Source organism: Clarias gariepinus, chromosome 6, assembly GCF_024256425.1.
Source record: "Clarias gariepinus isolate MV-2021 ecotype Netherlands chromosome 6, CGAR_prim_01v2, whole genome shotgun sequence".
Lineage (NCBI taxonomy): Eukaryota > Metazoa > Chordata > Actinopteri > Siluriformes > Clariidae > Clarias > Clarias gariepinus.
The window spans coordinates 18,829,449-18,847,273 of record NC_071105.1 but is presented as its reverse complement, the minus strand read 5'-3'; the positions used below and the strand labels follow the sequence as shown (position 1 = coordinate 18,847,273).

The window sequence follows — 17,825 nt, the reverse complement described above, 5'->3', positions numbered from 1 at the left end:
TTTAGACACATTTCTGTATCTATATAAAAGATGCAAATAAAAACACGTTTTAAAAATGTATTAATATTCTTAAACACCAAGTCAAGTCAAACCAGGGCTTTTGATCGTGCAGAATAGCAGAACACAGTCATGAGAGTTAAAACGACCTGTATTTCCCAATATAATCCCAATATGAACATGTGAAACGAGGTCAGGACTATACGGGGGATGTGGCGATAACTCCTAGACGAGTTCCTGTAATGTGGACGAATGATTGTGTCCCACAAACATATGCGTCTCTTCCCCAAGTTGGTGACAAGTTATTTGTCGACTTTCGAGCATCAGGTGTTCCATTTGTTGAATGACCACCTACAGTCACGAAAAAACATTTCATCACAAGTCCGGGTTTGACTTGAACGCCCTTCATATATACCATGGTGTATAACAATCGATAGTCTCAAATCAGAAATTAATTAATGTTGAGCAGATCTGGCTGTGATTATGGCTGGGTGACACAAAAGGTTTATATATATATATAAAACAAAGTAGTTATTCTTTACTTTAAGCCTATTTTCATGGTTGAAAAAAAAACAAACTTAGGATTTTACTTACTGAATTTAGGATTCAGGACATAAAAAATGACCGGAAATGGAATTGAAGGCCGACTGAAATCTAATTTTAATAAATAAGGCACATTTAAATCTTGCCGTAAAGTTCAACTGGCTTCAGGGACAATCTAATCACTTTGATTCATACACATTTTCCACATTTCATACACATTCCCATAATTTTCTTCTGATTGCGTAAAGATGCTTTGAGACAAAGATCAAGTTAATATAAAAAAAATTATAATCTAGTCATATTACATCTTCACGTCTGATTGTTAAAAAGCACTGATTCTGGAAACTCCTTCCACGTTCATCCCACTTCTCCATACAGAACAATCAGACCATAATCAATAATTATATTCACTCTAAGCTTTTGGTTGTGTAAAGTGTTTGGTCTACAATCCCTGTGAATGAGCTCTTACTGTAATTAGTCCGGGCACAGGGATATAAACCTGTGATTTGACTTGTAGCTGGCACGACTGCCAGGCCTGTTATAGAAACTGAATTCATACCGCTTGACCAAGATTTAAGAATTTAACAGCATTGTGGCAAAAACATCTATAATCAGAAGTGCTTTAATAAACATCCTGTTGCAGATATCTAGGTAAATATATTAGCCTTTACAATATGCATCAACATCTATTGCTATTATATATTAGAGATGGGGAAAGTAAAATCGATTTCATGGTGCATCATGATTCTTTTGCCTGACAATTCATGTATCGCCACACTGACTGAAAAATCTTTTTTTTTTTTTTTTTTTTATCGTCACAATATTGCATTGAGTGGTCCCTGGTGATACCCCTCCCTATTATCTATACAATGTTGGCTAAAGGTATTGAGGCAACACGTCATAATTCTCCCTGCACACAAAACACTACACAGGACTTTCACTTTCTGAAGCCAGGGCAGGACGGCTAAAACTAGAGACCTCTCAGGTGAATTGTGAACTTCTGTGGCGAATTTCCTTAATCATCAGGAAGCGATGAAGAAGGCATGGATAGAGGACGTGACCCCAGAGTACTGCAGACGTCTTTCAGACCCTCTGTCCAGCCGGGTCGTGACGATGTGTTTAAAAAATGTCATTCACTTTTGGAAATCTAATTCTAACCAAAACGATGATTTTCTAAGCAGTGTAAATATATAAAACTAGAAGTCACGCATTGCCAAGTCCCGGAAACAAGGATTATTTTTTTTTTTTTCATTTTATTTTTGTAAAAATAAATAAATAAAAACACAGCCAAAAGGCGACAGAAGCAGAAATCCCCCCTCCTTCAAGTTTTGTAAGATCGGTGAAAACTGTGATCCAAGGTTAGGTAATCATATAAAATGTAACCCTGGTTCAAGCCTATTTAGCATATGCTCGTCATACTCCGGCGCGAGAGAAGCGCCGCTCGGCTCCGTCTCGAGGCGCTCCTGTAAGCACGCAGCTCAATCTCAGGCGTTCCTGTTAAGTGGTGCATCTGGCATAAGGCTATGCATGCTCTCCCTAAATCGCACTTAATTATCGCGATCTCGAAATCAGTCAAAATAACCACAAATTATTTTTGTGAAAGCTGTGCAATGCGGAAGAGATAGCTGCAGGCGTGTGTTTTAACACATCCCGGCTGTGCGTGAGAGCGAAACAGGAAACAGCCATCGAAAGCTCATCCTTACCCATGCTTATCAATGCTCTCAAGCCTGACCCTGAATCCCCCACCCCCCAAAGCTCATACACACACACTTACTCTCTCACACACACATTATTTACTATCTGTGTAAAAACACATCGATAGTCCTGTGTACGTTTAAACAATGCTGATAAGATATCGAATCTGATAAGATAAACCTAATCACTTTTAAATGGATCATTTAGTAAAACAGCAGGAAGTTCCTGCCTTTACACATTTCAATTATTCATCTGAATAACACTCGGCTCTCATTTCGCAGCCTGAGGCACAATGATCAATCGGGTAAAAAGAGAAATGGAAGTTTGGTCGTCCAACAAGGCATTAAAAGTTTGCCGAATAGCTCCACGGGAACTTTTCCCTCATTTTTATAGATCACACAGAGAATCCGTCTTCACGCACTGCCAGTGCGCCCTCATTTAATAAATACTACAGTCAAAAATTATTCACACTCTAGAACTATTTTTAAGACAAATACATAATTTAGCCTCTTTGCTTTTCAATGCACTTGTGTGTCAACAAGCTTTTGAACAGTATTAGCACATTAAAAATGCTTTAGGCTGAGCTGCAAACCACGAATGCACCTTCGTCTTCACTTTATTACAAGTGAACGTTCATTCTCAAAGGACTGCTTTCAGGGCTCCAAACAGAAGAAGGTTAGATGGAGCAAGATCAAGACTATAGGGAGGATGCTTTAACATCTCGAAAAGAGTTTTTTTTTAAGAATGTTGCCCGTGTGGGGAGGAGTGTGCGGATCTTGCAAGATCACAATGCACTTGGAAGGAAGTCCTTTGCATCTTACCCAAAGTTCAGTCTTCAGCTCTTCAATAAAGCATCTGACTGTAACGAACAATGGTTAAACCTTTTCCTGATAATGCTTTAATACTGACCCACGCCAATCCCAGAAAACTGTAGGAATCCATTTTCCAGCTGATGGTTGACTTTTGAGCTTTTTCATGGTCGGCGATTGAGGATGTTCCTGCTCCATGCTCTGCCGTTTACTCTCAGGCTCGTAGTGATGCATCCAGGTCTCATCACCAGTAATGATTCTCTTTAGGAAACATTCACCTTCCTTAGAGTATCAGTCTACATTGTGTTTGCAGATATCCATACGCATCTGTTCATGCTCTTCCATTAGTTGTTCCGGTACCAGGTACACTTCCAGACCACGTGCAAGTCACAAGTGGGGCATTTATTTTTGCTCGCACCGCAGTTACAAATGAACTGATGTAACACCTTCACACCTGCACAGCAGTGACTGGGGAGACAGTAGCCTCGAATGGAAAGCGCTGATAAGACAGTGGCGCCAACGGGAGTTTTCATATAACTGGAGTGCTGATCATTCTTGACTTCTCATAAAACTGTTCGACTTGTTAGCACAAGGGCCAAATTAATTCAAAAATAAAGAAAAAGTCTGCTCGTGGCCTACTGAATTTAAAGTTGAATTAGAGAAAATTTGTAAATAAATAAATTCAAGTTTTATAAACTATTCTTCAAATGAAAACTGCACTTCAGGCAGAGAGAGGGCATCCACACACACATGCACACACACGCACACACACACACACAGAGATCAGACATAATGTAAAAGCAGAAAGAACACAATGCGAGTGTATGTAGGCAGAGACATGCTGAAGCTTCCCTTTTACACTCTTTTATTTTTATTACCTAACAACCTGACCTTAAATCCAAAGAGAAAGACAAAGACAAATGCAAGCGCATACACACACACACACACTTTCCCTTAGTCAGGGCCTAAAGGCTGCCAATACAACGCTTTAGAGAATAAAGACAACAAAATACACTACAGGTAGCAGAGTGGTAAATCTCCTTCTCTTCTTTGCCATTCAATGGCCTAAACACACACACACACACACACACACTCCAGGTTACACAACAGCACATAACTGGCCTAGAGCCAAAACTATGCTATTGTATGGCACACCTCTAGCCTGTCTTTTTTTCTTCTTTTTCTCTCCCCCACACACACACACACACACCACAGTGAGAGCATGTGACTGGATACCTGTAGAGAAAATAAGTTATGGCTGAATAGAACACACAAGGATTAGATTGAATTGTAAAGTCGTGTGTGTGTGTGTGTGTGTGTGTGTGTGTGTGTGTGTGTGTCTCCAGTCCCTCATGTGAAATCGTGTGTGTCTTGTGTCAACAGGAACATGAGGCCTATGAAAAACAACAAAGCAAAAGGCTAGTTGTTTTCTTTCTCCCCCACAGACACACACACAGACACACACACAGACACACACACAACTATCCTTATCCACTCCCTACAGTAACGTCCACAGGACTGCCAAAATCCAAGACACCCGAGTGAGAGACCAGCAAGAACAGGACAGTGAGCTCTTGTGTAATGATGCTACAGTACACACACACACACACAAAGTTTTAACTTCATATAGTCTTTTCTATAAACAGCACAAAGGCTGCTCCTAGTCAAGGCTACTGAGATTGACGAGTTAAAATGTGTTCATAAAGAAATTACCGAATACTGAACCAAGCAGAAGAAAGAGGAATGTTTTAAGTGCTTTTTCACACACGTTTAAAGCACACTCGGAGGTGCTAAGTTCTTTACACACCCGGTTGGTAATAGACCTTTCCTTACATAACCGGCGCACCGGCAGTAAGTCTGGTGGAGGCTGTGGAGTCTGGAGGCAGCCCCTGAGTTACATGTCATGTGCTATACGTCTATTCCCAAAGTAATCAGTGTGTTTGTGCTCGGGCCAGCCGCTTCTCCCTCTGGCACAGGGGTCAAAACCCAAGTCCAGCAGCGGCTCGCAATCTCAATAGCGGGGAAAGAAAAAAAAAAAAAAAAAAGAAACGCGCCTTGGGGCCTCGTGTCACTGTGCGGGCACAAACACTAACACGCTGCTAACCCCAGTGTCATGGCAATATCGCACCCGCTTAACTTGAGCACACGCGGAACCCGAGCGACTCGGAACACTCACAAGACACGACATGCCAGAGGGAAGAGTGTATGTATTGTTACGGACACGCTATAAACCAGGGCTAGGAATCACTACTCACCACCTGATATGATGATATTATAATAAAAGGGTGACAATTACATTAAAATTGAGAGTCCATAAGTACCACGACTTTTATAAATATTGAGATCTGATATCACGTTATTTTCTATGATTTTCTTACAATTTCTCACTTAAAAACCAAGCGCAGTATTTAAAAACAATACAAACTAAATTCAAATACAACAGTGTAACATTTAACTTCAAGTTAAATTAAGCAAAAAAAAGATGGATTTCACTGCCATAATTACACTGTTATTTCTCAACAAACTTTGAAGCAAATAATTCACTTCTTCCGAGCTCAAAATGTGTAAATACCGGATCTACTCCCTGTAGGATTATAAAGGAACCGCCACGTTTTATCAAATAAAAATGCATCCAAAACACCGAAAGCATGCATTTATTGTCTAAACTGCATGTCCTTGTAGGGTTGTGGGAGGACTTGAACCTGTCCAATGAAGCCCAGGTCACAAGGCAGGAGAATTTGGTGGATAGGTAGTCATACACTACGCTAATTTGGAAACACCAGTCAGCCTACATTGCATGTCGTTAGAGGCAGATAGAAAAGTACAAACGCTACATAGGAAAAACTTAAAACCCCCGAGGCAACAGGGCTAACCACTGAGCCCCCTCTGGAAGCATACAACCGTCTAAAAACAGACTGTATCTGTCTGCACTGTAGCAATATCATTACCCTTCACTGCAACCCTGAAACACAGCCGCACACCACTATCATCCTCCAACAAACTTTACTGTTGGCATTCCAGTTGGTAATGTTCCCTTGGCAGCATCCAAACCCATATTCATCTGTCACATTGCCAGACAGCGAAGTGTGATTCATCAGTCCAGAGTTCCCTCCGCTCTGGAGTCCAGTAGCAGCGTGCTTTACACCACTCCAGCCTGCTCCTGGTATTACGCATAGTGATGTAAAACTTATGTAAACCTGATTGGCCACTGGAGGAAAAGCATTTCTTGAAGCTCCAGATGCACAAACTAGTGTTGATGCTGCTCCCAGGGGCAGTCTGAAACTCTAGTACTGACACTCCTGTACAAAAGATAAGCCATTTTTACGCAACACACACAAACACACGTGTCGATGACCCCATTCAAGTGGTCCATTCCAGTATGCATGGGCCACTGCTTCATGGGTGACCTGCTGTTGTACCTAACCACTTCAATTCCACAATAATCGCGTGTACAGTTGTCCAGGGCGGATCTATCGGGGCTGAAATTTCCTGAGCTGACTTCTGACAAAGATTGCACCCTATAATAGCACCATGTTTAAAGTCATTAAGCTCTTCTATTGCCAGGGGTTCTTGTTAGAGACGGCAAGGCTGTGCTGGACTTTATGGCAATGTGGGTGGCTGAAACACCCGAACGTTATGACGAGTACGACCCATACAATTGGCGTACAATACAATAAGCATTTCATAGAATATTGTAAGCTGTCCATCATATTTTGATAACCCCAGTAATGCCTGCCGTCACTCACACTTAAAAGTATTTAACATAATTTCTTGCACCAATTTTGTACAAATTGAGTCATTCTGCCTACATTGCCAAATTAATAATGTAATACAGTATAAACCCTGTAAATACAGTAGACAATGTGTTTATGAGGGTGAATAAAAAAAATACAATCGAAACCTTTACTAGCTACCACACTATTGAACCCATAGAACATCACAATACATCCTGTTCACTTAGTCAATACACTCTGGATGGAAAACCACACAGACACACTCCCTCCGGAACAATGCATCTCAGAGAATCCTTATACTGGTATATTTAAGGGAGGTGGGAGGAAACCAGGAACCCACAAGAGTATGCAATACCCATCTCAGGATCGAACCCATTACCCTGAAGCTGTGAGATTACACCGCTACCCAAATCTGCCACCCTTGATGCATATTGTGCATTATGAAGACAGCCTCATGTATTGTGATATTTCATCTAACATCAATGCAAACTTAAATTCAGTTCATATATCTTATATCAGTTCTTATTCGGATATTTTCCACACTGCTCAAATGACAAACCTGACACTGAGAATGTGTGGAAGGAGAAATTGGAACACAAAAGCAGAAATGTTTGCAGCCTGGTTGTAAATCAGAAGCGACTAAGTAAAGACAGTTATGTGCTTTTGGAACATTATGTACAGTTTTTTATGGCTGGTTGATTCTCTAATGGCATGCGCTATACATTATGTAGTGCTGGTGATTACGTTAAGGCCTAGGTAGAGTGCAGAAGTAGTGAATAGGAAGGCATTTGGGATTTGGCCTGACTGTGCTGCTGGGCCAGATAAACATGATGCATGTCGATGTGATGTGCTTGTATTACTGTGGGTGTTGCATAGTGTAAAGTCATTATTCTTACACATCTGCTTCATTCACTACTGCTTACTTTCGGTCCATCTTTACACATCCTCTGCTTGATATGCACTAATTGAGGCAGTATAAATGCAAGTTTCTTCAACATGTGGTTCTGTCCTGACCCAGCCCAAAGTCACATTTATTTCTCTCCGAGATCTTGCATTGATGATGCGAGAGTCGGACCGCTGTGTAAAGCCTTTTCTAGCACATGGCAAAGAATCTCAATGCGGTCTGGTTAAGGTCTGGTCAATCCATGTGTGAAAATGATGTCTCATGCTCCCTGAACCACTCCTTTATAATTTGAACCGATGAATCCTGGCACTGTAATCTTGGAATATGCCTGTACCGCCAGGGAAGAAAAATCCATTAAAGGAAAAACCTGGTCATTCGGTATATTCAGAAAGTCAGCTGACCTCATTTTTGGGCATTTAACATTGCTGAACCTAGAGCAGACCAACAGAAGCAACTCCAGATCATAACACAGCCTCCGTAGGCTTGTCCAGTGGGGACTAGGCATGATGGGTGCATTGGGAGGCAGACGAAGTGATGCACCCATCTCTTTAGAAACCGGGTAAACCTGACCTTTTTCCAATCCTCCACAGTCTATTTATGCTCCCTAGCAAATTGAAGCCTTTTCTCCAATTAGCCTCACTGATAAGTGTTTTTTAAAGCTACACAGCTGTTTGGATTATTTGGATTATTTGTGCGGAAATGCTCTTACTTTTACTATTAAATATAGCCGTAAGTTTTACAGTTAGTTTTTTTTTTTCCAAAGATGATCTCCTTAGTTGTTTTCTTTGTTTGATGCAGGCCAATAATTTGACATTTCTGAAAGAGAGTAACATCTTTGCCATAAACACAGGCTATTTCTTCTGATGTAGTTGTTTAAGAAATGAGAAGTTACTCACTGCATCAGTTAGGGTTAAAGAACTGAAATCATATTAATCACTGCAGTATTTATCTAGTGTCAGGCTCTTAACTATTTGCTGAGTGAAATCCAGGTGGTGACTTTTTTGCAGGCTGGTTAGTGTACATTGATAGATGGGTATAGCTGGAAGGATTGAATTATTGGTTCTAATTTGCACTTTGAATGGTGGTTTGCTTTAAAGAGTGAAACACTGACATTATTGTTATCCATTTAAAAAAAAACTATAGAAACAAAAATATAATTCATACAGAGAGCGTTTATCTAATTATTGCTAATTAGAAATAATGAACATTAAATTATGTAGTTTAATTTTCTTAAATACATGCAGAAGCATCTTTAGCACCACTCTTTTTAGCTTTTCTTGGCTGAACTTCAGCACTGACCTTTACAGCGCGAGTGTCCGAGCCGGCTAAATGCCAAGCTAAGTCAGACAACCAGGAAAAAGGTAAAAACATACAGGAAAGAAGGTTTTAAACCAAAAAGTTGGCTGAAATGGAAGCGCATCTGTTCCAAAATTCGAATGAATATAGTGTATATACTGTAATAGCATGTATGCAGTGTAGAGCAAGACATTTAATTTATCAGCTCATGCCAGCAAATAGAAAGTGGCAAATTAAATACGGAATTTAAACGGCTTTTATAATGAAAAGATCAAAGACAAAAATGTGACTAGTTTTTCCATGACTAAAACTAAACAATAAGTCATAATTCTGTTCATAAAATATCATAAAATCTCATTCAAAGAAGAAAACTGATTACAAGTAGTAGATTGAACAAAGGATTTTTGTCTTCTACACTTGTGCCATCGGTCTGTAAAGGCGATTATGAGAGAATTAAAAGACACGTTGTGTTTGAGTGTACGCAGCAGGAAACCAGTAGTGTGGTACTTGTGCGCACACAGCACTAGATTGAGTCTGAGTCTGTGCTCTCTGATCTGGGTATTCGTGCCAACACTTCACAGCTGGAAATCCATGCTGTCAGACTCTTTATTTATTTGGTAACATTAGCATTCACTCCAACTTCTGCAACACTCATTTACAACCAGGATAACCTTTTTTGTGCATCTTATTAAGCTGATGCTATACTAGAAATCTAGACCAAGAACTCCTTACCCAATTTAAGCACTTGCGTGGCATAATAATTAAATTCCACAACTTACATATGTAACCAACAAATAACAAATGATAAAAAGAAAGCCTATACATTAGGGATGGGAATCACAAAGGACCACCTGATACAATATCATGATCCCTAGGGCCCAATTCTACTTGCATCACATTAATTATATAGGAGGCACTCTGCACCAATCGCGGCTCTAAGCCAACCACGGGCATCTGTGAGCTCACGCGAGCGGAAGGAGCGGATAGCGCTGTCCTCCGAGTGCCTTACACCATTCCCAGTGGTGCGTGAGCAAGCAGTTTGAAAAAGATGCAGTTGGCTGGCGTCACATGTTTTGGAGGAAACATTTCATAGTCTTCGGCCCTGACTGGTAGTTCAAGCCTTGATGGGCGAGCGCTCTAAAAACGGGTGGGAATTGGACACAACAAAAATTAGGGAGAAAATCAGGAAAAAATCCCCCTTAATAGATAAATAAATAAAAATAGATGCATAATTTAAACAATACAAACTGCTAATACAAGAGTTTAACATTTAATTTGATATCATACAAACAAAGCTGTATTTTTTTTTTTTTTTTTTTTACAGAGTGGCACGTACAGTATCTCTGTTCCCAAGGCCAATCTGTGAATAATTTGGAGCGTAGAGTCACTTGTAAAATTATAAAGAAACAGCGACTTAAATTACTCGAAGGAATCCAAAGTCAACTTGACCATTTGTGAAAGTTAAGATGGGAGTTCACAGTCATGTGTGCCTTCTAACATGTGCAACCTTCATTACTAATTTGGTGTTTGTCTAGTCTAAGAGTGTGTAGTCAGTGGGTTTGGAGACTAATTGGCTCACGGAGTTTAGAAGAAAAGGCTGATTGGGGGCTTTTGAACATGGACGACTTTTGATAATGTAACACCATAAAAATGCATTACTGTACCACTTGGAATCTTGTGCGCTCGGCACAGAATCGGTTATATCTGAGGCAGATCGGTCATGGCTGCTCGAGCAAAAAAACAGCCAAATCCAGTCACTGGCCAATAGACTGGGGCGCATCTGGTATAAATATGAAAAATGTTTGGTTTAGGTTTTTTATTATTGATTTTGGAGTCAGTGTGTCAATACATGCCCCACACAAAAGAATCATGATTCATGACAATATATTTATAACAAAACCTAGCTTTTGATTTAAAAAGGGGGGGAGGGGAGAAAGGATCTGGAAATCATTTTAGAAGACTGTATGAGTGAGAAGCTCGCAGGTTCAAACCTAACAACCACCAAGTTGCCACTGTTAGGCCCTTAAGTCGCTCTGGATAAGGGCGTCTGCAAAATGCCTAAACCTAAATGTATTGCTCCCTTTTAAGGTGTTTAATCTGCTATAGTTTTCCAAGCTAACTAAATCCAAACAAAGACCAACAATGAACAAATGAAGAAAACGACTTGTCTATTTTCGCCACAATACTAAGACTAAACTGATGCCAAATTAGCAGTTAAAATGAACGCTTATGTGGGGTGGACCCAAACACACAACCCCACATAATCAAGCATTAATGCATGCACGCTGTTTTCTCAAAGGCACAGACTGCTTATTATGTGTCTGCCCAGGAAGGCCAAGCACTATAAATACACAGCAGTACAGCTTCGAGCAAATACACCTGGCTACATCACACACACACACACACACACACACACACACACACACACACACACACACAAAGAGAGAGCGAGAGAGAGAGAGTAATATAAAACACATTCCACACAATCACCAATTGTTTAATACTATATTGATTTATCCGTTCAGTTTCAGTAAGCGCTTGGCTTGTAAGGTGGACGTGGAACTGTGAGACCAAAACAGCTTCCAAACTGCACTAAAGCTGAAGAATGTCACAGCAGCATACAGCCACACACGCAAACACACACACACACCAAATTTCACACAGTGGCTCTGCTCAGGCCTTTCAAAGGACCATAGTGTGTGAGGCAGTGGGTACATGCGTCTGGGTCTGGGGGTGTGTGTGTGTGTGTGTGTGTGTGTGTGTGTGTGTGTGTGTGTGTGTGTGTGTGTGTGTGTGTGTGTCCGCGTGTGCGTGCACAAGCTTTCACTGTGACGTTATCCTGGAGATATGTCTTCCAGTTTGGAATGAAAAGAAAGGAAAAAAAAGATAAAGAACAGTCGCTGTCAAAAACCAGTTTCTACACAATGTGAGACAACTTGAATTACGACGTACAGAAAGATATTGCAATAAAACTGAGTGTACAACAATAAAACAATAAAACCACTAAGTTTGGAACTGGAGACCTGGGGACACTGAGGTCTAGACACCTTTGGTAATGCTGTTACTACGTAGGATTCTTGTATGTTTGGAATCAGCAGGGGAACTGAATTCATTCGCCATTACACAGCAGGATAAAACTAGCTGTTTATGCACACCTTGTTTTTCATCTGTATGTTTTACAGTTATACTATTGTTACTAATACTTACAGTAATAAAACTCAATTCTGTTTATATACTCTACCATTTTTGTTATTTTTATTTTCTTATTATTTTGTAACTATTATTCCTTAGCATATTAAAACTTTTTTCCCAGTAAGCCTGGAGTTACTGTACAGGCCTTCTACCTTGAATATTCATTATGCATTACTGTAATTTGTCTTGATGTCTAAAATGAACTCGGATTAATTTTACTGCCACTCCTAAGCTCACTTACTTGTCATCTATGACACAGCGAAAGCTCACATGTGGTTTCTTGTTTCACATATTTCACGTTTATAAATTGCTGTGTGTGTAAAAGCTTGCAGTTGGCACTCGTCATGTCTAATGAGCGGACTGGCTTGGGTCGGAGTCGAACGGGAGCTTATTAAAGTCAGAAGATGTTTAAAGCGTGCATTATATTTCAGTTAACTTGCATCAGCTCACATAGATATTGAGCCTGTTTCACTTTAATAAATGCTTAGAAAATTGTATTGTTGGTAACGGTTGCTGGTTTGTTTGTTTTTTTTTATGGGGGGGGGGGGGCTTATGTGGTGTCACTAAACACTATTCTACACCGGGAATGTCACGTATGCACAGTGTGAAGAATTTATGACCTAATATGACCTAAAGGCAGTCTAAATATTTGAAATATTTGAATATTATAATATTGTAATTTAGTAATAGATCTGATGAGATTGGTAGACTACTAGATGACTACAGGCCATGCACTGCTTGCAATATCAATTTACACTGCCCGCAATAACTGATACAGTCTCTTATAGTGTGTATAAACCAATCAGCCAGAACATTAAAACCACTGACAGGTGAAAGGAAATAGCATTAATTACCTCATTAATTATAGCAGCACCTTTGAGGGTGGGGGTTTTGATTGGGGGAGGGGGGGGGGTATACATGTATTATGCAGCAAGTGAACAGTCAGCTCTCAAAGGTGATGTGCTGGAAGCGGGAAAAATGGGCACGTGTGAAGAATCTGGGCAACTTTGACAAAAGACAAGTTGTGATGGCTAAAGGACTGGGTCAGAGCATCTCCAAAAACGTTGTGTAGGGAGTTACAGAAATGGAGTGGTTGGTACTTAGAACCAAAAGTGGAAGAACAACTGGAGAACCAGTGACTGGGTCATGGGAAGGCAAGGCTTATACTGGGTGTCCTGGTGTCTGTCTACTGTCGGCAGAATTGATTAACTTTGGTGTATGGTGTGTGTGGGTGTGTGTGTGTGTGTGTGTGTGTGTGTGTGTGTGTGTGTGTGTGTGTGTGTGTGTGTGTGTATGTGTGTGTGTGTGTAGCATGCATCTGAAGGGAAAAGGCTACTTTAATTAACCTGAGTATGTTGGACTCTGTGCCGCTGTGGTCTGGTGTAAAAGGGCTTAAAGGAAACTCCAAATTAAATAATTAGTCAAGACTAATGAAATTTTCTTATCTTAAAATATGACGCAAGCCAAGTTAATCTGCATAGAACTCCATAATAACAGTAGAAATCTCCTGAGGCACTATATGCATCCCGGCCAATCTCAATTGGGTGTCCATGAGTTTTCAGGTGGTTTCTTTTATAACAGCGGTGGTGAATGGGTTTAACCCGAACCTCAGTAACTCAATAACAAGCAAGCTTAAAAATAATGTCATTGATTGAGTTTTATTCTGTGCGTAGAAAGTTCAGGAATAAAAAAAATAATAATAATAATAAACTTTCCAAGAGCTTAATAAATAACCCAAATATTATGGGTCAGATTTATATTTAGGACTGAATATTTTAAGCTGGAGTCTAACTGTTAACATTTAAAAGATTAACACTCAATGTCCCTAGAGAGCAGACTCATTTACGCTTTTCTACAATCAAGATGCAGGAGCTGGTCATTAATCTGAAACTCTTCTACACCTTCGTGCTGAAGGGAGAAGGAAAAAAGGGGCCAGCTCTCAGCCGAACAGAAATCGATTGGGTTCCAGCGCCAACACGCTGCTGGTCTGGAGGCCAGAAGGTTTGGGACATCACTGCTTCATCACCAAGATCTCAAGCTTGCTTACAGACTGCTGTTCCAAAACAACAGAATCACGGCTGGTCTTTGAATAGTCATGTTGCAACAGTGAATCGCTGGTTGAAAGTGGAAACGGCAAGCTAATGCAACAAAGTAAACACAAAACACATTGTTAATGCTAGGGTTAATGCTCCGCTTCCTCTGAGCAGCTACACACATCAAATAAAATGCTGAAAGCAATAAACTGTGCTTGCGTGTGATGGAGGGATGATATCATTATCGTATAAAGTTGGGTCTTGTTACACTTTTCAGTGACATGTTGATATAAAAATGTACAAAAGAAAACTTTTGATGTACTGAATCTGAAAAAATATGAGAGCTTAAATGTTCCGAACGATTTTTTTCCTCTCATTTTCAGGCTCAAGTCATTTATTTTGTAGACATTAAATCAAACAATCATTACGCAGTGACTTTCACAGTTTTTTTTCCCGCGCACTACGACAAAACTATAGTTTTGTTAGCAAAACCTGTCGGCTGTGATGCGAAATCTGTACAGTCTGATCGATAGAAATGTCTTTAAGTACCACGCTATATCCTGGTTAGATCATCCGTCTCTGTAGAACATCATTTTATTTTGCTGAGGGATGTGTACTGTACATTAGGACATTAGGAATCCTTCTCATCTGTTTATGAAACACCCAAGCGAATAAGAGCTTTTTTTATTTTATTAATTGTTCACTGGCTCCCTGAGCAAAACAACCTCCAGGACCAGCCCTCGCAGAACAAGGAAATAAAACTGAGCTCATTCAGATTTATAGGATTATACATGTGTGGAGAGACAGGATTGTAATGACAACCTGAAAGCAGAACCAGACTAGTGCGATAGCTGATTGTGACTTTTCCTTTTAAAAATTGCACAACAGAAAATGGTAAATGCATTTAAAAGGCTGATGCCTAAAATGAGTAATTCTACCGCTGAAGGTTTAAGGAGGGTAGAAGAGGTGGAACACTCCTCAGGTAACTGCGAGAACTCAGTGGGTTTGAAATGGACTAGACAGTAATACAGAGAAAACTGTTTATATACTGTATACATACTGTACATGATGGCTTCCCATCTTACCCGGATCACTCTGAACTCATCAGACCACATGACCTTTTTCCATGACTCCAAAGCCCAATCCTTATGCTCCCTAGCGTTTTTTCTGGAAATATTTAACATTTTATTAGCATCCCGCGTCTGACCGATGGACAAACCTTTATAGGATAGAACAGGTTTACTGTAGACTGTTCTACCTGAATAAAGCATTATACCTGAACCATGTAAGAGACTGGAACACAAAATTGTAGATTTGAAAATGTTTTTGGACTAAAGAGTTTCTAATAAACTGGCATTATGGATGCAACCGTTTCCAAGTCATCCCTCTACAAACCACATAACGAACATGTTTAAACAGTGAAACATGAAACACCTGAAATGGTCATTTTAAAGACTTTTTCCTGGTCCTTTCCCACTCTTTTTCCTATTGCCTCTCTCTTTGTTCTTTGTAAACGTTACTGTTTAAGTTTAGTGGAAATCCATATAGTTGTCTAGCAGTTTTAGTGCATCAGCTTTGATAAGGATCCTATGAATTATTCCCATTTTTTCCCTCTAATGCTAAGGTTGACCTTTGCATGGAGTTGCCCACATATTTATTAGACATGCACCGATTGCAATTTTCTTGGCTGATATCAATTCCCCACCCCAAAAAAAATAAAATAAAACCTGACTTGCTATTTCTTGCTGGTTTGGGCTGATTCCATTGCTCCGTTGTTTAGACTATAATTTTTAGCATAAACACATTAACTCTGCTTTAATGAAAACTTCAATCATATTTTGGCGATAAAACATTTACTATTAATCAGCTTCTACATTTTTTCCAAAGAATGCACAAGGTTATAGAATTTTCTCCAGGTTACTGATTACAATTAAAAACGTTTTCTTTTCTTTTCTTTTCTTTATTCAACAGAGAGGCTGAAGGCTATTGTGTGCTTCCTCTAGGACACGGGCTGTGTTAACTGCCGTATGAAGCACTGATGTCCATGATTGGCTAGCGCTGCTATGACTGATGCGAGTACGCACTCTTCCCCCTGAGAGCACGGCCCATCTGCTGCATGGACTCATGGCTACAGATGGCTGTAGCGGGATTTAAACTTTCAGTCTCCAGATGATGGAGCAAATGTTTCATTGTTGTGCCAGTCAAGGGTGGCACTGGTTATAAAAAAGATGTCAGATTCCGGTCACACGCTAATCGATCTTATAGGGAAAATATACATGTTTATTACATGTATACATATACACAACATAACATTTTGATTAAATCATTAAAAACCAGTGGTTTATCTGATGCTGCTTATTGCCCGGTTTAAGTCTAGACGTAAAAATAGAAAAATAATATTGTGGTCATAACCACGTCTTTCTGAAAGATATTTTATTAAAACCATGCGCATTTATTAACGTCTTGCACGTCTGTGTTTTTTTTTTTGCACAGTGCATTTATTTTCGAAAGAATTTGAGAGATGGAGTAAAGAGGCGGGGCTTCCGGGAGGAGTCTCTTACTATTGGAAACTTTATAATCGCTCCATCTCACATCTTATTGAGGAGAGAAACACTGCTTTTGGCACATTCGGGCGTGTTACCCCTCACTGGCACACATGCAGGTTTTTTATTCGGTATAAATAATAATGTAATATAATCAGCGATAGACATCACTGGATATTGTGGTGATGTAACATCATGCGGGGATGATATCATTATGAGCCTAAATCTAATCGAATAAGAGAGTAAACAGGAATTAGAGCTGCTGTTCTGATGAGCGTGCCGGAGCACGAGTGTAACACACGGACGCTGCAAATCTAGATTAACTCCTGATGGAACGAGCAGCTATCGCCGCCTTGCACTTTTCTATTATCATCATTCCGTTTGCCTACTTGTTTCCTCGCGGCATCTGTGTGTGTGCGCGCGCGTGAGCGTGTGTGAGCGTGTGCGTGTAATAGGAACAGAGATAGTGGGTGTGTGAGAGAGAGAAAAGGGAAAATCTGTACAAGTACCAGCATCCTGAGTCTGTGAAAAAGTACAGGACTCGGAATAGATGAGCCAGGACAGGTATTTCATCTTCATAACTGCATGTGTGTGTGTGTGCGCGAGCGTGCACGCGTGTGTGTGTGTAGTCACGGCTGTGTGAGATAAGACCCCATCAGTGTGTGAGTGTGTAAAGTATGGATTTGAATGCAATCAAAGAAGTGTAATCTGGAGCGTTTAGCTGAGTGGCCTGTGTTACAGAAAACAATTTAACAGATTAAAGCTCCAAATGTGCACACGAGAGAGTGTGTGAGAAGCAGATAAGCACTTCAGCAGCCAACTTGCAACTGCATGCAAACACACACACACAAATCTGTTGCCTTGTAGAAGAAATGATGGTGCAAACACACAAACACCTGCATCCCAAAATCCTTCTGCATCTCTCCATCTCTCTCACACACACACGTGCACGCACGCACACACACTCTCTCTCGGGTAACAGGAATTGCCTATACACTGCTGTTGCAAGAAGGTCATGTGTCTAATAATAAACTAACAATCCCTGCCTGTGTGTGTGTGTGTGTGTGTGTGTGTGTGTG

The 17,825-nt window shown here is 40.2% G+C and overlaps 1 protein-coding gene across 1 annotated transcript in view; it reads right to left on the bottom strand.

Annotated features, from left to right (window-relative positions):
* The window catches only part of plxna1b (plexin A1b), a 197,610-nt gene that overhangs the window by 140,385 nt on the left and 39,400 nt on the right, over positions 1-17,825 (bottom strand). The window lies entirely within an intron of this gene.